General features: G+C 41.0%; 1 non-coding gene and 1 pseudogene across 1 annotated transcript; one reads left to right on the plus strand and one right to left on the minus strand.

The window, feature by feature from the left end:
• Window positions 1-3,979: 3,979 nt before the first annotated feature.
• On the minus strand, window positions 3,980-4,086 carry LOC123508496. The gene has a single exon (XR_006675952.1). It is a non-coding gene; the product is annotated as a U6 spliceosomal RNA (small nuclear RNA).
• Window positions 4,087-16,054: 11,968 nt separating this feature from the next.
• LOC123508211 lies at window positions 16,055-18,766 on the plus strand (annotated as a pseudogene).
• Window positions 18,767-22,500: the final 3,734 nt, after the last annotated feature.

Genomic DNA, 22,500 nt, shown 5'->3' on the forward strand with positions numbered 1-22,500 from the left:
AATCAACCCCTCCCTCAAAAAGTTTCCACGTATATTTACCTTTATCTATCTGTCTGTCTCTCTGTCTATCTCTGTTTATCTATCTGTCTATTTGTATTTTTTTATGTAGGAGAGAGGGCCAGCCGAGGGCAAAAAAATACATATATATAAAGAAAAAGGCCCACTTAAGTGTTGGTTTTGTAGAAAATAGAAAAACGTTAGCCAAAAATGTATGAGAGAGAGAGAGAGAGAGAGAGAGAGAGAGAGAGAGAGAGAGAGAGAGAGAGAGAGAGAGAGAGAGAGAGAGAGAGAGAGAGAGAGAGAGAGAGAGAGAGAGAGAGAGAGAGAGAGAGAGAGAAAGACCATACCACGTGACACAACTCTTGCACTTCCTTTATGTTCCTGCGCTAATTTATGCTTCCGTTACACTCTCTCAGGAAAAAAAAAAAAGATAAATAGAATAAGAGGATCGTGAGAAGAAATTTAAAGAAGCTTATTAAGAAATTAGTGAAAGAAGTGTTATAGAGAGTAATAGAGCGGATGAAAGCAGGGTTGTGGGTGAGAGAATTGAGGGAATAAGGGTAATGAGAGAGAGAGAGAGAGAGAGAGAGAGAGAGAGAGAGAGAGAGAGAGAGAGAGAGGGGGGGAGAAGAGAAAGTTATGTGTTGCCAAGGAGAAGGAAGAGGATGACGTTGTAGGAGGAGGAGGAGGAGGAGGAGGTCACGGTCAGCTACAGGTCAAGAGGGAGCGTTGACCCCGTCCTTCCTCCTTCCCTTCCCCCTTTCCCTTCCGCTGCATGAGGTCAGGTTAGGTGACGAGAGAGAGAGAGAGAGAGAGAGAGAGAGAGAGAGAGAGAGAGAGAGAGAGAGAGAGAGAGAGAGAGAGAGAGAGAGAATAAAAAAAAGACAGTAAAACATAAAAATCCAGCGAGAGAGAGAGAGAGAGAGAGAGAGAGAGAGAGAGAGAGAGAGAGAGAGAGAGAGAATGTAGGTGAAGGAGAGGAAATAATGTAGACAAGTTTCCTTCTAAAGAAACATCATGACAAAGGAATTTATTTGTTTCCCTTCTTTTCTCCTTCTTCAGAGAGAGAGAGAGAGAGAGAGAGAGAGAGAGAGAGAGAGAGAGAGAGAGAGAGAGAGAATTAGTAAGGAAGTCGACACACCTTTGACTGTCCATAGAAAGGGAGAGTGTGAAGAGGAGGAGGAGGAGGAGGAGGAGAAGAAGAAGAAGAAGAAGAAGAAGAAGAAGAAGAAGAAGAAGAAGAAGAAGGTAACGGAAATGACGAAATGAAAGAAGCTAAAAGAGAATAAGTAAAACGACGACGACGAGGAGGAGGAGGAGGAGGAGGAGGAGGAGGAAAATATGTTGAAAGAAGGAAAAGCATAAGCAAATATAATAAAATAGAAAATGAAGAATAGCAAAACGAAAGAATAATAATGTGTAGTATGAATATGTTTAACGAGAAATATAAAAAAAAAAGAAAAGAAAAGAAAAAAAAAAAAAAAACATAGCCAGGGAAATAAATACGTTAGTCTGTGTAATTTAGACTTTAATAGATAGTGTGTTTGTAAGTTTTATCTCTTCTTTTTTCTCTTTTTTTTTCTTTATTTATTCAATCATACACGTTAGTAATAAATAGGAAGGTGGTTTGTTTATATACGTATCTCATTTTCTTTCTTTTTCTTACTTTTTTCTTTTCTTTTCTCTTCTTTCTTCTCTTCGTATTTAGTTGCTCATTTGATCACACACGCTACGAGTAGAAAGTTTGTTTATAAATGTGTATTTCTTCGTTTTATTTATTTTTCTTATTCTTCTTTTTTTCTTTTTTCTGTTTGTATCCTTTCTTTCATCTTTTTCTTTAAATATTTGACCAAACACGCTACGAATAAGTATATAGATGGTTCGTATATGTGTATCTCTCAATTTCTTTATTTTATCTTTCTCTATCTTTTCTTTTTATTTATTTAGTCACACACTTTACGAAAAGATGGTTTGTTTATATAAGTGTATCTCTCATTTTCTTTCTTTTTCTTAGTTTCTTTACTTATTTTTCATTCTATTTATTTGACCACACACGTTACGAATACATAGATCGTTTGTAAATATATGTATGTCCCATTTTCTTTCTTTTTCTTACTTTTTCTTATTTTTTCTTTCTATTTACTTGATTACACACTACGAATTGAAAGTTTGTACGTATGTGTGTCTCTTCAGTTTCTTCTCTCTCTCTCTCTCTCTCTCTCTCTCTCTCTCTCTCTCTCTCTCTCTCTCTCTCTCTCTCTCACAATTTATTTATTTGATGACACGCGCTATGTAGCATTAAGGAATATTTATTTTGGGGGGCGGGGGTGAGAAGATAAACTCGAGTGCATGGAGTTGTTTATATGATGGACTAAGATATCAAATTAAAAAAAAGAAAGAAAGAAGTGAGATGAACGAACGGCGCATGTGACCTTCTCTCTCTCTCTCTCTCTCTCTCTCTCTCTCTCTCTCTTGAATCGTGACTGCTGGGGCCTCGCATTTACTCTCCTCCTTCTCCCTCTCTCTTTTTCTCTCTTTCTTCCTCTTCTCCTTCCTTCCTTTCTCTCCCTGCTTTCGCCATTCCCCCAATTCTCTCTCTCTCTCTCTCTCTCTCTCTCTCTCTCTCTCTCTCTCTCTGGTTCCTCGTTTATGGTGACTCTTTTTATCCTCCTCACTCTCTCTCTCTCTCTCTCTCTCTCTCTCTCTCTCTCTCTCTCTCTCTCTCTCTCTCTCTCTCTCTTACCTTCATCTCGTGTCCTTGTCATATTTTTGTATCATGAAAATTAATTGGCTTTGCTTTTACCCCATGTTTCAGTCTTTCATCATGTAATTCACCACGGTTGCCTACTGGTGTGTGTGTGTGTGTGTGTGTGTGTGTGTGTGTGTGTTTATTTTCTTTTTTGCAATTTTATTTTTCAATCGTGTCATCCGTTCTTCGTTTGTTGTTGTTGTTGTTGTTGTTGTTGTTCTCCTTCAACTCCTCCTCCTCCTCCTCCTCCTCTTTCTTCTTCATTAAAACTTAAATGATGTTGGCCATTAGCGTTTACCATATAAAGGTAACACAATTATGAGAAGAATAGCATGGTAACCCTTATAAATCTCACCTGTCTTAGAGGACCGGGAGAAAATGTCTCTTTGCCTGTGATTTTAAGGGGAGCTAAACTATTTTCACATTTATTTTATTTGAGATCATTCATTATAAAAATTCGGTGCAGTAGTCTATTGTTTTATTGTCGTGGTTTGATTTATTGTGTGATTGGCGTGTTAGGTTTTCAGTATTCGAATCATTACTGTGTTTTAGAAATTTTATGCTGTATTTTTTTTTTATAAGCGCCATATTGTGATCTCGAAAGATAGAAAAAAAAAAGAAAGGAAGAAGAAGAAGGAAAAGAAGAAGAAGAAGAAAAAGAAATGACTATGCAAACGATGTAAAGTGTATGAGAGAGTAAATACATCTGCTGTTCCGTGGAAAGCAACCAGTGTGACATCTATATTTGAAGAAGAAGAAAGAAGAAAGAAGAAGAAGAAGAAGAAGAAGAAGAAGAGGAGGAGGAGGAAAAAACTATGAATACGATATAAAGTGAATGAGAAAGTAAATATATCTAAAAATTCCGTACAAAGCGTGGGATCTATTTTGAACGCGGCGCCAAACGTTTAGGGCTTTAGGCGGTCGATGGATGCTACTGTTACCCTCAAGACTGTTTCGTTTATCTAATCTCCTTAAGTGACTACACCATTATGAGTCACTAAATCATCACTGTCTCTTCATATGAATCACAATTAAGATCTCGAAAATATTAATAGGTTTTAGTAAGAAAAAAAAAATAGTCCTTAGCGGGATTCGAACCAGGGACAGACGGTAAGGGCAAGTAGCGTGCGGAAGTGGATGAGGTTTCTCGTGGGCAAGTCCACATGGTATGGTATTCGGTAGGTGGATGGCGGTGATGTTGGTGTTAGTGTGTGTGTGAGCAATGCGGACCAAAATGTGGAACGCTTCACGATTTTGCGTGTCATCCTTGCGCAGGGGCCATGCTAATCTTCTCTGTATCGTTCCAATTTTAGTATATGTACCGCCGAAGCAAGTACATCAACGAGAGAGGAGCGGTTCGGTTTTGTCGTCTCTCTCTCTCTCTCTCTCTCTCTCTCTCTCTCTCTCAAGCAAAGATACCCAAGAGCTATTTGATTTTCGTGTTCTCTCTCTCTCTCTCTCTCTCTCTCTCTCTCTCTCTCTCTCTCTCTCTCTCTCTCTCTGTGTGTGTGTGTGTGTGTGTGTGTGTGTGTGTGTGCAATACTTCCAAGCTCCTTATTAATTATGAATCGAAGCCAGCACAGAATAGCTACAGTGCAGTTACAACACATACAGTGAAATATGATACAATGTAACATGCAATACACTTTTTTGTACGTAAGAGGGGAAATTTAGCCAAGGGAATTAAAAAAAATGATTAAACAAAAAAAAAAAAAAAAAAGCCCCCTTACATGCCAGTTCCCGTGCAGGTCCGAGAGAGTTAGCCTAAAAGAGGGAGGTTTTAAGACATTTATCCCTTCATTATGGCTGATCCTCTGACATGTAAGGGGACTGGCATACAAGTGGGTCTTTTTTTTTTATATATCTTTTGTTGCCCTTGGTTAGTTTTCCCTTCCATAAAAAATATCTTGAAACTTCCCTTTTTTTTTTTTTTTAACCTTCCAGTACCAACACCTTAACTACTCACGCGGTCAATACAGTGTTAACCCTTCAGTAGTGAGACGCATTTTTACCTTGAGTTTTGGGTACGATTAGACGATTTTATTTATATTAGCAAGAGCCTGTGTAGGTCAGAAGATAAACCCCTTCAGTGCTGTGACGTGTTTTCGTATTCATTCTTACTATTTAATGATTTTGTACAGCTTCAGAAACTTATGTGGGGATTAAGATAGTGAAAATTCTGGCCATTATTCTTCTGACCTCCATGAATCCTTTCCAATGTAAATAAAATCGTCTTATCATACCCAAACTCATGGTGAAAATGCGTCCCAGTACTGAAGGGGTTGATGGCCAGAGTCTTCACCATTCTAACACCCACATGAGTTTGTGAAGCTGTATAAAATCACCAAATAGTAAGAAGAATGAATATGGAAACGCGTCATGGTACTGAAGGGGTTAAGTATAATGTAAGTGTGTGAGTATGAGTGTTTGTAAGTAATAAGTAAAAAAAGGAGAGGAAAATAAGTGAATGAATGGTTGAAATAATAAAAAGAAGAAAAAAAAAAAAAAACTCGGGAGCAGTTTATTCTGTGTGTGTGTGTGTGTGTGTGTGTGTGTGTGTGTGTGTGTGTGTGTGTGTGTGTGTGTGTGTGTGTGCAACAATAAAACGGAGGTTGTAGACATGTGTAAAAACTTTCTTATGTCCTTAATTTGCTAGACACACTACGTGCCTGTACACACGTCCACACACACACACACACACACACACACACACACACACACACACACACACACACACACACACACACACACACACACACACATACCTCACAATATTCTCACTATTCTATTTATCTATCTACTTATTTCTTTATCTATTTATTTGTTCACTCATGATTTCTCTCTCTCTCTCTCTCTCTCTCTCTCTCTCTCTCTCTCTCTCTCTCTCTCTCTCTCTCTCTCTCTCTCTCTCTCTCGTGAATCGTGACTAGTAGTAGTATCAGTAGTAGTAGTAGTAGTAGTAGTAGTAGTAGTAGTAGTAGTAGTAGTAGTAGTAGTAGTAGTAGTAATATTGAAAATGATAAAAACAATAATAATAGTAATGATGATGATGATAATAATAATAATAATAATAATAATAGTAATAGTAATAATAGAGTGCGTGACCTCGTGTCTCAATTGCATAAAAGTTCTCTCTTTCCCACTTTGGATACCTAATTGTTGTGCTCCTCGTATATGGATCGAGGCTGTGAGTTACTCCACTCTCTTATTGTTGCTGATGCTAATGTTTCTGGTGGCGGTGGTGGAGGTGGTGGTGGTGGTGGTGGTGGTGGTGGTAGTGGTGGGGGGTTGGGAGGGGTGGTGGTGGTATTAGGGAGACTTTTCGTTTATTTCTTCTTTTTATTAGTTTTTCCTCCTCCCACTCAAGACAGCGAAACAGGTGTACAGATTCAGGTGTGTGCGAGCGTGCGTTACGAGTGAGAGGTGAGAGGGAGAGGTACTGTACAGGTCGAGGAGTTCAGGTGTGTCCTCGTGTTTACCTGCCAGGTGTTGCGATGAATGTGACCGACCAGGTAGAAGTTTAGAAGTTAATCCTCTTACTGCTGCTGTTGGTATGAATTGCTTGACGCAGTTCTTAACCCCTTCAATACTGGGACACATTTTTACCTCGAGATTTGTGTACGATTAGACGATTTTATTGACGTTAGGAACTGCACCACTATTTAAAAAGACTTTAGTAGAGAAAAGTAGAAGAAAATGATTAGGAAAGAAAAAAGGGGAATAGTGATGAGTTAGTGAATGGATGAATGAATGAATGTGTGTGTGTGTGTGTGTGTGTGTGTGTGTGTGTGTGTGTGTGTGTGTGTGTGTGTGGAGAGGTGGAGGTAATTGCAATATACCTATGCGCTCTCTGGTGTACAGGTGTGGCGGAGACAGGTGTGGCGAGGCAGGGATTGGCAAGGCAGGTGTATGTGGCAGATGTGTATTTGCTTATTTTCTTTATTTGGTTACGACCACACGATGAAGAGGTCGACGGCCGCTCTTACCCTCTCCTCCTCCTCCTCCTCCTCCTCCTCCTCCTCCTCCTCCTCCTCCTTATCTTACCTGTTCTTTCCTCTGGTTCATCATTTGTATTATTTATTTATTCTTTTTTACTGTTTGGATACATTAGAAATCTCTCTCTCTCTCTCTCTCTCTCTCTCTCTCTCTCTCTCTCTCTCTCTGCCAATACTTTCCTTTTAACATTTTCCTTCACCTTCAAACCTCCGTGCCTTCATTCACCTCTCCTGACCTTCCCTCTCTCTCTCTCTCTCTCTCTCTCTCTCTCTTGCTCCTTCACCCCCAGTCACTCCTTGGGTCACTAGAGAGAGAGAGAGAGAGAGAGAGAGAGAGAGGTGAGAAGAAAAAAAGTTTAAAGTCTTGCAGAGAACAGGTACCTTCCTCTTTGGAGCTTGGCATTTCCGCTTCATTCCTCCCCTCCCCCCCCTCTCTTCTTTTAATCTCACTCCCTTACCGCCTCCCATCCTTCTCCCCACCTGGCCACGCTTGCAGGATGGACAGGGGCATGTAAGGGTAAGGAGCTCCCATCCACCACCCCGCCTCCCCTCCCCCCGTCATCCCTCGTCTTCCCCCCCCCTTCCCCTTCCCCCTCCCTCGTTCTGGTTCCTGGGCATAAAGTAAGGCAGTTTAGAGGTGGCTTGTTATGGAAGTCGGGGTTGTTTGGGTTTGTTTGTCTTATTGCTCTCTCTCTCTCTCTCTCTCTCTCTCTCTCTCTCTCTCTCTCTCTCTCTCTCTCTCTCTCTCTCTCTCTCTCTCTCTCTCTCTCTCTCTTCCTCTTTTGTGCTTGTGTGTGTGTGTGTCAGTGTGTATGTTTTCATTTATATTTTATTTTATATGTTTTGATTTTTCTTTTTCAGTAGTGCAGTTTATCATATATTGGTTATTACTACTGCTGTTGCTACTACTACTACTACTACTACTACTACTACTACTCTTATGTAACTATACTATTGCATAAGATTATCCATACATCCTCCTCTTCCTCTTCTTCTTCTTCTTCTTCTTCTTCTTCTTCTTCTTCTTCTTCTTGTTCCATATATTAATTCTTCAGTTCCCGTCATTGTTATGCATGAGGTCTGATATTCATTACCACTCCTTGTTTCCTTTTCAACTCGGTGGCAACATTACAGGCGCTAATGCTCGTATCTTCACGGCGATGGCGGTGGTGGTGGTTGTGGTGGTGGTGGATGAGTGATTGAAGACAGCTGACCACAAACAGTCCTTCTTTCTCCCCGATACTTATGCATCAATTTATCTCGGCCTTTTCTTTATGCAGGAGGGAAACCAGCCAAGGGCAACAAAATATATATAAAAAAAGGCCCACTTGAAATGCTGGTTCCCTTAAAGAATAGTAAAGAATTAGCCAAAATTAAGGAACAAGTGTCTCATACATACATACAGATCTCCCTAGAAAAATTGCTTGTATTTGTCTATATTTTTACATATTCTTAAAAATTTCCTTCTGTAACATTAAGAGGAGGAGGCAGAGGAGAAGGAGAGCCTCACTTCATCCAGCTCCTCATTCACCTTATGTATCACCTTATGTATCACTTAATGTATCACCTTATGTATCACCTGTCTGCCTCTCAAATTATCCTCCTACTGACCTCCAAACTTTACTACTGCTCTTCTCCTTCCTCTCTTCCTTTCACCTGTAGCGTTACCTTGCCTACTTAACGGGCATTCCTCCCTTCCCCTGGGTTTACCTTTACGGGCAGGTGTGTTTTGCTACCTACCTTTCTAATTACCTCTATGCTGTACCTGTTAAAATATTCTGCTCACATTTCTGGCTATACTGTCTATTTCTTTTTTTTTTATTTGAATGTATGAAAAATGTGATTTATTTGTGTCTGTCTATCTGTCTGTCTCTCTCTCTCTCTTTAGTAATTACCGTGGTCGTAGTCGCAGTTGATAAGTCAATTAATGGTTTATAGGAAGGAAGTCGTACTTATTGCGGTTCATTAAGACGACTCGGTAAGCTCACGTGGGGTCGTTACCAGGGCAATGGGAGTCATGATTGGACAGGTAAGGGACTTGTTCTACTGGTTCTCCTCTTGTCTGTTTCTTTGTCTTTCTGTTGCTCTGTTCCTCTTGGCTGTATTCTCCTCTTTGTGTCTCTTTGTTGGTCTTTTTTCTCTCTTTCTCTTGGCTCTATTCTCCTCTTGTCTGTCTCTTTGTTGTTCTGCTTTCTCTGTTTCTCTTTGCTCTATTATCTTCTTGTCTGTCTCTTTGTTACTCTGTTTTTTTTTCTCGCTCTATTAAGTTTTTGTTGTGGTGGTGGTGGTGGTGGTGGGAAGGTTGTGTTTATTGGTCTTGATTTGTTTTTTTTTTTTTTTTTGTGTGTGTGTGTGTGTGTGTGTGTGTGTGTGTGTGTGTGTGTGTGTGTGTGTGTAATCTTGTTTTTCTTGTTTGTTATTGTGTTATGATTGCTTTGAGGAACATCTACTACTACTAATACTACTACTGTTGCTGCTCTTACTACTACTACTACTACTACTACTACTACTACTACTACTACTACTACTACTACTACTACTACTACTACCATTACAACTACTACAAACTCGAGCCTCAATAATTAGAACATAAATCGTGAAAGACAGATGTGTAAAATTTCGCAACACCTCACAATACCACAAACAAACACCATCTCGTTAAACCACCAGAGTCAGCACAGTAGACACGTGTATCACCACCCCACAGATTAAGCACCGGGGCGGCAGTCAGGCAGTCCTCGCCCATATAAAGACAAAAGAAAACGATCTCATTTTAACTTTCCTCTGGGGCATTACCTTGAAACCACCACCACCTGTTTGTATGTAGAACGTCTCCTCACTCTTCATCCTACTAATACGACCTCCATCTTGATAAAATTACTCTCTCTGTAACCCTCTTTCCCTTTCTCTCGCTCCCTCCCTCTCTCCTGGTCCGTCCTTCCCTCCCTCCTCGCCTCCTGCTGTAGAAAGGGAAGGAAGGGCGGGAACTGTCGTAATGGGAGTAATAGAAGGGTTGGATACATCATGAGAGAAATGGAACGTCAACTTTCTATGGATCTTGTACGGTACTTTTTGTTCAGTAATTGAGCTACGGGTTGTTGTGTAGCTTGATGGCTGGAGACATTAAACCTTTCAATACTGGGACACATTTTTACCTTGAGTTTTTTTTTTTTTTTATGATTAGACCATTTTATTGACATTAGGAAAAGTGTATGGAGGTCAGAAGATTAATAGCCACAGTCTTCACTATTTTAATCCCCTACATAAGTTTCTGGAGCTGTATAAAATCACCAGATAGCAAGCAGAATGAATATGGAAATGCGTCATGGTACTGAAGAGGTTAAGAAGTCGAGTGAAGGGACGGATGGGGGTTTAAGGGGTGTAGGGAGCAGCTGGGTGACTCACATCCACACCCACATCCAAACACATCCATTTCCTGTCTCCCAGTGTATGATGAATCGAAGGCAACACGGAATACATTACAATACGATGCAGTTACAACACGTACGCGGCAGGGCGACTCACATCCACACCCACATCCAGAGACATCAATTTCTTGTCTCCCAGTGTGTTATGAATGGAAGGCAACACGGTATAGAGTCACCAAATAGTAAGCAGAATGAATATGGAAACCCGTCATGGTGTACTAAAGGGGTTCATGTCGCTGCTAATCATCTGTTCAGCTTCACTTTTGTTTGCAAGATGAAGGGAATTCTGAGATGCTGAACACTATGACGGCCTCACCACATTACAATACAGTGCAGTTTTTTTTTATTTTATTTTATTTATACCAGTTACGACTCATGCAGTGGAATATGATACAACACAACATGCAATACATTTTCTTTTGTGTAAGAGGGTCAGAATCGCTAAGAGTAACAGACGACTAAGTAAAAAAAAAAAAAAAAAAAATGCCCACCGAGATCCCAGTCCCCAAACAGAGTTGAGAGAGTTAGCCAGAAGAATGGGGGAAATGTCTTGAAATCTTCCTTATAAATGGGTTCAGATCATAGGCAGATGGAGATACATAAGTAGGTATGGAGTTCCAGAGTCTATAACAACACAAAGCACAACGAGAGAGTTAGTCAAAAAGAATCGGATCTTGAAATCTCCGTCTTAAATGGGTTCAGGTCATAGGTAAATGGAAATACAGAAACAGGCAGGGAGTTCCAGTGTTTATAATAATACAAAGCACAACGAGAGAGTTAGCCAAAAAGAATGGGATAAATGTCTTGAAATCTCTCTCTAAAACAGGCGGTCTCAATCTGGGGTTCGCGAACCCCCAGGGTTTCACAAGATTTCCAGGGGTACTTATAGATTGCTGATTTAATGATACATCCTTTGCAGAATACCTTTGCCTATTGAGTTAGTGTCAGTCACTAAATTAACATTCTGTTCGATGTCAAATTACTGGGGGTTCGGGTAGATGGTCTTATAACTCAGAGTGTTCTTAACGAGAAAAGATTAAGAACTCCCTGATCTATAGTCTAAAGGCATAAACATTTCCTCTTACTTTGCCCAGCCTACACCAACGAAAGATCCAAACACCCCAATTGGCAGCGTCCTTACCCAGAAAATGAAGAACACCTCATTGGAAAAATACTTTTTGAAAAATCTAGTATAGAAGAAAACAAAGAAATAATATACAATTTTTGGAAAATAAGAAAACATAAAGTAAAATGTTTAAATAATAATTAATTACAGCTACAGACCCAGACAAATCAAAAGACATCAGGAAGTGCCGATATCCAGGCTATACTTCCGCCTATCAACTGAACTAAACTGAATACCATGTTCAGGCTATGGCAAGACAGAGCTTAGGAACACGGTGATGAAAACACTACAGCACCCTCGGACTATTTCTGTTTCGGCCGCTAATTTTCTTTTTCTCATAAAGAAAACCGAAGAAATATTGCTCTACTCATTCCTTGTGAAGAATTAACCTGTGCAGAAGCGAGGTGAAATGTGTGTTAAGGTTCCGTGCTGTATTTAAGTCTCTAGAAATGAAAGATCTTGGTACACCAGACAATTATGTTTTGCTCTATATTATGATGTTAGTCGTATAAACTCAAGTAACTATAAAGAAATACCATGGTAGAATAAGAACAGAAAAATACTGGAAGGAGTAAAAGCATGGTAAATCAATAGATACATCGTAATACAGTGTTTAGAGACGACTACTCTGTACCGCGAGACGATGCTGACCCACTCCTGAATTAAACCAACCTGCGAACACTGAAAATGTGACAGTTTGGGTCCTCTCCTATTGACATTAATCAAAGTATTACGATTTATTCACAATAGTAATATATTATACTCAGACGGAACACGGGCCTGATGTGTTTGAGATGTGGCATTTTGTTATAGTACATTTCGCACTATATAGCGACTGTTTAGGACCGAAAACTATAGCTTCAGGTAGATATACAATAATGTTATCTATCGATTTTCAGTCTTAAAGTAGGGAAAATTACAAATATTGATGCATTTCTTTTATAGTCCTCCTTGCTTCTCGAAAAGGTGCACGAACTTAGAAAAGGTTGAAGAACACTAAACTATACCCTGAGAAAAAAAAAAAATACAGTAAAAGAGATAAGATAAAAATGACCAACATCTCTATTATTACGGAGGCTAAGAATAATACCAAGACTAATTAAGTAATTCAGAGATAACGAAACGAACGACGATCACGAGAGCTTCCACGATAACAGTGTGTATGATAAGATGTGATTCCAGATTCCTCGATAGCGCTCCGAGTTTCCAAGATAACAATGCCATTCCAGTTTCCTCGATAGCGATGCGAGTTTCCAAAATAAAGATGCCATTCCACAATAAAGATGCATTCCAGTTTCCACGATAATAATGCGAGTTTCCACGATCAAGATGCAATTCCAGTTTCCACGGGAACGATGTGGGTTTCCACGATGTCGATGCGGTTCCAGCTCTCACGATGCGATTTCACGACACCATATTGAAGTCCACTTGCCTACACAGGTACTGGGACGAACCCTTTCACCCGTAAGGTCCACCCCAGACCCTTGGGTGCGAGTAAAGTGACGCTACCACCTTCCTGCGCCGCAATTGAATTTCATTTGCCTACATCGGTACTGGGATGAACCCTTTCACCCCGTCAGGGTCCACCCCACACTTAGGTGCGAGGAGAGTGGCGCTGCCACCTCACTGCGACGCAATTGAAGTTCACTTGCCTACACAGGTACTGAGACGAACCCTTTCACCCCGTAAGGATTCACCCCAGACCCGTGAGTGCGAGGAGAGTGACGCTGCCACCTCACTGCGCCTCACACGGGTAGCCATGAGCAATGACCCGCCACACACCACTCCCCAAACACTGTCAGTGAGTCCTTTTCACCCCGTAAAGGACCACTGGTATTGTCAGTGCCTGGTGCATGGCGCACAGCGTGCCCTCGTTCATGGCGAGTTGTTCAGCACGGTGTCATTATAAGCAGAGGTCCCGTACACACCACTCACCACCAGACTCTATGCAAGGAGCCCTTATCACCCCTTAAAGGCCCCTCACGGCATCATCTGGTGGACGGTAGACACGGCAGACTGCTTAAGGCGACCCTTGCCTAGTGTGAGGCGCTGCAAGTTGACGACAACCAGTGAGCTTGAAGCCGCAAAGGAAAATGAGTCCACGTTAACAATGGGATTCCACGACAGGTTGCGATTCCAGTGTCCACGGTAAAGATGTGTTTGTCGAGGATAACGATCCGTTTATCGAGGCTAACGGTGCGGCGATGGCGATGGCGAAACGATTCAAAGTATTATTACCTACACAGGTACTGGGACGAAACTTTTCACCCAGAAAGGGTCAACCCCAGTCCCGTGGTTATGAGAGCAGTGACGATGCAACCTTGCAATGCCTCACACGGGTCGCCATGAGCAATGACCCGCCACACACCACTCCCCAAACACTGTCATGAAGTGAGTCCTTTTTACCTAACCTAACCTAACCTAACCTAACCTAACGTAAAGGACCACTGGTACTGTCAGTGCCTGGCTCATGGCGCACAGCGTGCCCTCGTTCATGGCGAGTTGTTCAGCCCGGTGTCATTATAAGCAGGGGACCCGTACACACCACTCACCACCAGACTCTATGCAAGGAGCCCTTATCACCCCTTTAGGGCCCCTCACGGCACCATCTGGTGAGTGGTAGACATTGATCTCTTGCTTATGGCGACCCTTGCCTAGTGTGAGGCGCTGCAAGTGGACGACTAGTAGTGAAGCTTGAGGCCACCAAGGAAAAGCAGGACCTGCAGCCAGTTCCTGCCTTGGGCCCCAGGCCGGACCCGACAGCCACCTCCTTCCCCCGTGCGGCGCCCAAGGCCGTCACGGCCCTCAACAACTTTAGGCCGAAAGTTCTCAATCGTCGTTTAATTTTGATTCGAATATAAAATCGTCGATGGTAAATGAAAAATAGCTTTGGTCTGAAAGTGTGCAAGAATTAGCTGATTAATGAAACAAGGTGAGGCAGCTTTGCTCCGGAGTATTTAGTGTACTTTGCATGTTGCTGCCGTGAATGTGTACGTGTTTGTAGATAACGATAGAAACAGTAGACCAATGGTAGTTGTGTAACTATTGGGGAACTTCTGAAAATTAGTTAAGTTTCTGATAGAGTGGATGAGTGCACACAGGTTTGCTTGTCTTATACATAAACTGCCACCTGTAGACATCATTTTTTTTTCTATTTTATGCTCTTAGAAAAAAAAAAATTAGTTTCCTTTATTTCCCTGATCACAATGACGTGTAAATATCAATGTTTCAAATATAAGGAAACACTAGGAGAGGACCCAAACTCCCGTTGAAGTTGCCAGATTCAACAGATATCGTAATATTTCACAGAAAAGATGGTCAACTGCATATCGTATATTTTTGGATATTCTTCTGTCACATAAGGAGATATCAAGATAGGTAAAGTATTTTAAACATGTATCTACGACAAAAACGCTATAATAGTAGAGTTAGGTTATAACTATGCATTGTTTTTTCATATACCATCTAGCTCTATTCCTGGGACAAAAATTACTTCTTCCTCAATTGATAACTCGAAGTTAGTATGATATTTTCTTTCCTTCTAGGTTAGTAAGCAGACTACAAGACACCATGAACATATGAAGCCCCGTAAATGAGTTTATTTTCATAACTTAGAAATCAAAGTTTGATAATGAGATTGTCTATTGCCAACCAAACCGTTCTGCATAGACGTCTTCAGCGTCATAGAGACCTAATGATGTTAGCTCATGGACAGTGGCTATCCTGACAGCACGAAATCCCATTCATAAGAAGATGGCTGATCTAATACAATCCTATGCAGCACCATTGCATTTTGAGTTCCATGTTCCATGTGATAATATTGGGGGTTCGGGTAGATGGTCTTATAACTCAGGGGGTTCTTAACGATAAAAAGATTGAGAACCCCTGCTCTAAAATGAAGAAACGCTTTGCTCTCTCACCACGATAGTTTTGAAAGGCCACCGAGATGATTATCCGGGTTATCAAGAGTGTTTCTCCAGTTAATGATGTAGAAATCTTGTCACTCTGCCTCTAGATTTGAATATAAATTTAAATAAAGCTTTTTGAGATAGTGGAGGTGAAGTACAGAACTGTTTGAGAATACGAGCCACAGATAGATGGAGATACAGAAGCAGACAGGGAGTTCCAGAATCTACAACAACACAAAACACAGCAGAATACAACGGAATACAATACACAGACACTTATACACTTATCATAGACGCCATCACTGTCCAGGCGAGGTGAGTGACAACAGCCAATCACCTCCCTCCTTTTACGGTCCTTTGGCGAGGCTGGGCCAATCACAGGACACGACCCACTGGCCTCTGCTTTGCCTCATGTCTCCTGACGACCTGCTGAGTGCCTGGTTGTGGTGGTCGTGGTGGTCGTGGTTGTTGTTGTTGTTGTTGTCGTTAATTGTTGTTGTTGTTGTTGTTGTTGATGTTGTTGTGTTGTTGTTGTTGTTGTTGTTGTTGTTGTTGTTGTCATTGTTGTTGTTGTTGTTGTTGTTGTTGTTGTTGTTGTTGTTGCCATTGTTGTTGTTGTTGTTGTTGTTGTTGTTGTTGTTGTTGTTGTTGTTGTTGTTGTTGTTGTTGTTGTTGTGTTGTTGTTGTTGTTGTTGTTGTGTTGTTGTTGTTGTTGTTGTTGTACCCGCATGTGCAGTACGTGGGTCGTTTTATTGGGTGCATTAAGAGAGAGAGAGAGAGAGAGAGAGAGAGAGAGAGAGAGAGAGAGGTGGGGAGGGGGGGAGACGTGCATTATCTAGGCCAGTGGTTCCCAAACTGGGGGCCATGGCCCCCTGGGGGGCCATATAGCAGAATGTAGGGGGCCATAATCTGAGGCTATGCATAAATAAAACCAAAGGAGTTTAGCGGGTAGGTAGCCAGTGGAGGGAACTTACAGGTTCAGTACAGGTTTGTGCAATGCCTTGCTGCCAGACACATGGGTAATACGTCCCTTTTTTTCTTTTTACTTGATTCTGTGTTCTTGACATAAAACAAGACATGGGGATGTATTAGGGAAGCAAGATAATTTTAACTCAACATAATTCTAATCTAAGGCTTCCTAAGCTGTGTATTCTGTATGATAACCTGGTCTTGAATCTTACGTATCAGCAAGGATGTTCATATTATTCAGTTAACCAGACATTCACAGTTACAACATTGATCACCGTGTGTGCCTCCCCATATAATCAGTTTCCTCCCACCTGTGAATACTTCAGTATTATATGAACTTAAGCCAACATCAATACCACTTTAATGGTAAGTAAGCCCTGCATCATGAAGTATATTAAGAAGGTAAATAATATCTGCTGTATTTATGCACATTCTATAACTTTTTTGTAACGTTAAATCTAACTTCCTTTCTACCTCATATTTATCATTTTATTATTCTAATCATGGGTGATGACATATGTTTGCGGTGTTAGAAATAGCAGTTTTTTGTTTGTGCATTGCAGGTACAGTGATGGCTTCTAATAAGAAACGCAACTATGATGACAACTACCTGGATTTTGGATTTACAAGCATCACTGATAAAGGTGTAGTGAAGCCTCAGTGTGTGATTTGTCACAAAATACTCACAGCTGAATCACTAAGGCCCAGTAAGCTTAGATTACATCTGGAAACCAAGCATCCTCAACATGTTGGCAAAGATCGTTCCTTCTTTAGTCGACAAGAATTGAACATGAAGAGACAGCGACTTGATGCCAGTGGTTCCTTTCATCAACAAAATGCTGCCGTAGTGGAGGCATCATTTCTTGTAGCCCTTGAAATAGCAAAGAAAAAGAAGCCTCACACAATTGGGGAGGAATTAATTTTGCCATGTGCCAAAACAATGGTAAAGCTTGTTTTGGGTGAGAAAAGTGCTGAAAAGCTGAATGCTATTTCACTCTCAAATAATACAGTGCAACGCCGAATCTCCCAAATATCTGATGACATCAGAGAGCAGGTGATACAGGAAATCAAAAGAGCTGGATTATTCAGTATTCAACTCGATGAGTCCACTGACGTCCAGTCCTGCTCACAACTCCTGGCTTTTGTAAGGTATGTTCATGATGAGGATCTGAAGGAGGAATTCTTGTTTTGTGAGCCTCTTGAACAATCTACAAAAGGTGAAGATGTAATGCAGAAACTTACAGAATTCTTTGAATCTGAAGGTCTTGACTGGGGCAATCTTTGTGGGATATGCACAGACGGGGCTCCAGCCATGTTGGGTTCTCAGTCAGGTTTTGTTACAAGAGTTATACAAAAAGCACCAAATGCTATCCTCTTCACTGCATGATCCACAGGCAAGCTCTTGCATCAAAAACGCTACCCTCAGAATTACAGGACACTCTGAATACAATTATAAAGACAGTTAACTTTGTAAAAGGTAGTGCTCTTAACACACGCCTTTTCAAGAGACTCTGCCAAGATATGGATGCAGCTCATGAGACCCTCCTATTTCATACAGCAGTTCGCTGGCTATCAAAAGGAAATGTAGTTCAACGTGTATTTGAGCTCAGAGAAGAGATCAGCCTCTTTCTCAGAATACAGAACAAGCAAGATTTGCTGTCAGCATGGTCTGCAGATAGCTTCGAAATACGGCTAGCCTATCTTGTTGACATATTTAGACAGTTGAACACACTGAACCTGGAACTCCAAGGGAAAGGAAGCTTGATAATCGATTTTGTGGACAAAATCAAAGCTTTCATTCGTAAGATGGAGAATTGGAGGCGCAAAGTTGGAATGGGAAACTTGGCAATGCTGGAGACAGTGTCAGAAATTGTAGAGAAGTGTGATGCTGCTACGCAGAACTTGATTACCCAACATCTTGAGGCCTTGGAAGGGGAGTTTAAAAGATACTTCCCAGATATCCAAAGCCTAACTTCTCGGCTAGTAAGGGCCCCCTTCACTGCTGCAGTGACATGCATTCCTGATGACAATGATGATGGCCAAACTGAGCTGTTGACACTTCAGGAGGATTCAGGAGCTAAGATGAAGTTTGAAACTGAATCTCTCACAGTATTTTGGTCATCAATGGCAGCTTCATACCCAAACTTATGTGACTTAGCTTTTCGCCACCTCCTACCATTTTCATCAACTTATTCCTGCGAGGCTGCATTCTCTCAACTACTCCACATTAAAACGAAATATCGCAACAGACTTGAAGTGAAGCATGACCTACGGTGTGCTTTAAGTGAAACAAAACCAAGAATCAAGAAGCTTGTTGATAATCTGCAACATCACCCTTCACACTGAGTGGAATGGGGATTCAAAAGTGAAGGAAACATGAACGTGGCATGAACGTTCAGAAGCAAATGGTCTGGGAGGAGGTGGGTGTGTGGCCACTGAAGGCCATGGTTGTGGCAGTTAATTATGACTCCCTATGATAGCATTTCATTTCAGAATTACAAAGTTATCAGATTTGTAAGATTCAAAGATCAGATCACATTGCGTGGGATTAATACACTTTTTCAATCCAGTGGAATTTCTTTGTTTCTTATTTTTTTGCTTATTGCTGAAACAGCTTTTCACAATAATGCAATTTTAATTACTCTACATATGAATTTTTAATGTGCATTATATTACTTCTTTAGTACCATTTCAATAATTATAGGAGATTCAGCAAAAGCAAAATACAAATTTCTTTATTAATAATTAATAAAAGAAAAAATAACAAATGGAATCAATAAAATTACAGGATTTGCTAGAGTGGTTTTTATATGGACCTAATGAGTGTAGGACTGTAGACAGTCACGGGTTATGGTTGTGGGGGGGGGCCATGGACAAGGATCATGTATGAAAAGTGGGTAACGACCAGAAAAAGTTTGGGAACCACTGATCTAGGCAAATATAACAAGCAGTAGTATCATATTTTTATTATTCCACTTTTCCTCTTTTTTTTTGCACAAGTACAAGATGACAGCCCTGTGTCTGATACATCGCCCACTTGACCCACTGAATACATGACTGCGTAAGTGAGTGAGTGAGTGAGTGGCTGCTGCTTCACCCACTCACTCACTCACTCACTGACTGACCATTGCGCTGACTGACCTACCGATTAAAGTTACCAGTGGATGCCCTAATATGTACTCTACTGAATGAGTGAATAAATGAGTGAATAAATTAACTGACTAGTGAAATATTTGACTGACTGACCAGTAAGAGTTATGAGTGAATGCAATGCTCTGATATATAAAACTGTTCTACTGAGTGAGTGAATAAATGAGTGAATAACTGTCCAAAAGCAAGTTAAAAGAACATTACAGCTGTCACGTGTCCTCAAATCCTTCTCTCCAAAAAGTTGAAGTCACATTCAGGAGGAGATATAGAAGCAAGCAGTGAATGTGTGAATGTAGTGTGTGAAAAAGTGAATAACTGACTGAATGGTGAAACTGAAATGGTAGTAGATATTTGACTGACTGACCATTGCGCTGACTGACTGACTGACCAATTAGTTACGAGTAAATGAATGTCCTTATAATGTGAACTGCTCTACTGACTGTGTGAAGAAAAATGAGTGGATAATGAACTGACTCGTGAAATTGAAATGCTAGTAAATATTGTGCTGACTGACTGACCGACCAATTAAAGCTAAGAGTTAATGCCCTAATAATGTGAACTGTTCTACTGACTGTGTGAAAAAAAATGAGTGGATAATGAACTGACTCGTGAAATTGAAATTGTACTTTATATTTGACTGACTGACCATAGCGCTGACTGACTGACCAATTAGAGCGACTACCCTTATAATGTGACTGAATAGAGTGAAAAATGAACTGACTCGTGAAATTGAAATGCTAGTAGATATTTGACTGACTGACTGGCCTTTGTGTTGACTGACTGATTACGAGTGACTGGTTACGAGTGAATGCCCAAATTATTAGACTGTTCTGCTGACTGAATAAATGAGTGGAAAATGAACTGACTCGTGAAATTGAAATGCTAGCAGACATTTGACTGACTGGCCATTGTGCTGACTGACTGACTGACCAATTAAAGCTACAATTAAATGCCCTAATATATGAACTGTTCTACTGACTGAGTGAATAAACGAGTAAACAATTAACTGACTGATTAGCAAAGTTAGAATGGAAGTAGATATTTGACTGATGACCAATGTTCTGACTGTCTATCCACTTCAATTTACGAGTGAGTGAATATCTGACTGACCGACTTGACTGAGTGAGAGAGAGAGAGAGAGAGAGAGAGAGAGAGAGAGAGTGGCGGGAGAGCCATTAAGAAACCGCCTTTGAAGATCTCTAGGACTCCGGGTGCCATCTTGTATTTGGGTCGACGGGGGGGGCGGGGGTAGTCTCTTTCTCTCTCTCTCTCTCTCTCTCTCTCTCTCTCTCTCTCTCTCTCTCTCTCTCTCTCTCTCTCTCTCTCTCTCTCTCTCTCTCTCTCTCTCTCTCTGTTTAGTGAATCAGCTCATTCATGTTGTAATTAGATCTGTCTTGATGTCGTGTTTTCTTCCTCCTCTCTCTCATTTTTCTTGTCTCCTTTTCCTCCTACTCCCTTTATCTCTCTCTTTCTCTCTCTCTCTCCCCTCTCTCTTTTCTTTTTTTTCTCTCTCTCTCTCTCTTTCTCTCCTCTCTCATTTTCTTTCTGTCTTGTTGGGCATTTTTTTTCATTCAGTTATTCATGTATTTTGAAGTGTGGTTTCTCTTTTTTTTTTTTTTTGTCTGACTACAGCACTACTACCACTCCTCCTCCTCCTCCTCCTCCTCCTCCTCCTCCTCCTCCTCCAATTAGTCCTGTTCTGCTAAATATCTTTCTCATTCATTGTTATTTTTTTTTTATCTCAGTTTTTCCTCCTTTCCTTTTACTGTACCGTCTCTCTCTCTCTCTCTCTCTCTCGGGCAAATGGGTGGCGTGGGTGCCAAAGCGTGTTGTTGGCACTCCCGCCTTTGGCACTCTGAAGCGGAACACACGTCTCAGTTTTCGCGTGTCTCACCCTTGCACACCCCTCTCTCTCTCTCTCTCTCTCTCTCTCTCTCTCTCGCGGTAAAGACATCCACGTTGATTATATTACTACTTACTAATTTCTATAGCGTCAACTCCTTTAGTACTGGGGCGCATTTTTTTACCTTGAGATTTGTGTGCGATTAGACCATTTTATTGACATTAGGAAGAATCTGTGGAGGTCAGAAGATTAATGGCTACAGTCTTCACTATTTTAATCACCCACATAAGTTTCTGAAGCTGCATAAAATCACCAGATAGTAAGCAAAATGAATACTTAAACTCGTCATGGTACTGAAGGAGTTAAATGCACAAAGGAACGGCATACGGAAGGATGTCAGGCAGGTGTGAGACGCTGCAGGTGAAATGAATCGCTCCTTTGTTCAGGTATCCATTGGTGTTGATTGTAAAGGTAGCCGTGGGAGGTGTGGGTTATTGCAGGTGTGGTGTGTGTAATGGAGCCACGTGTGTTCAGGTGAGGCTAAAAAGGGAAAGTGAGACGTGAGATGAATGAGGGAGCGAGTAAGAGAGGCGAGCACTGAAGGTGAGGTGGAGGTAACCTGTGGAATGTGCTGGATGAAGAACGAGGGCGCGGCGAGAAATTATGATTCTATCGGCTCTGTATGAAGACTGACACCTGAGTGGGCTTACTTTTTTTTTTTTCTTTATATTTTCGTTATACCCTTGCCCAGTCCTCCTCTCTGACATTAAAAAAAAAAAAAAAAATGTAAGGGATGTTTGTTCCGAGGAAAAAGTTAGTTGACGTAGAAAAAAATAGGCTAAATAAAGAAATGTAACTGTGCTCAACCCTTTCAGTACTGGGACACATTTTTTTACCTTGAGTCTTGTGTACGATTAGACGATTTTATTGACATTTGGAAGGGTCTATGGAAGTCAGAAGATTAAGGTGTGAAAGTCAAAAAGAGGCGAGTGAGTGAGTGAGTGAGTGAGTGCATGAATGAGACAATGAGTGAGATAGCGAGTGAGTGAGTGAGTGAGTGGTAGGAAAACAGTAAATAAAGACGTGGAACTCTGCTTATGGTGTGAAACTCAAGGAAAGAGGCGAGTGAGAGTGTGAGTGTAAGTGAGTGAGTGAATGAGTGAGTGAGTGAGTGAGTGAGTGAAAGGTAGAAAAACACTAAATAAAGACGTGGAACTCTGTTTAAGGTGTGAAACTCAAGGAAAGAGGCGAGTGAATAAACTAGTAAGTGAGATTGCGAGTGAGTGAGTGAATGAGTGAGAGAGTGAATGAGTGAATGAGTGAGTGAGTGGT

Source organism: Portunus trituberculatus, chromosome 24 (assembly GCF_017591435.1).
Source record: "Portunus trituberculatus isolate SZX2019 chromosome 24, ASM1759143v1, whole genome shotgun sequence".
In the NCBI taxonomy this organism is placed as follows: domain Eukaryota; kingdom Metazoa; phylum Arthropoda; class Malacostraca; order Decapoda; family Portunidae; genus Portunus; species Portunus trituberculatus.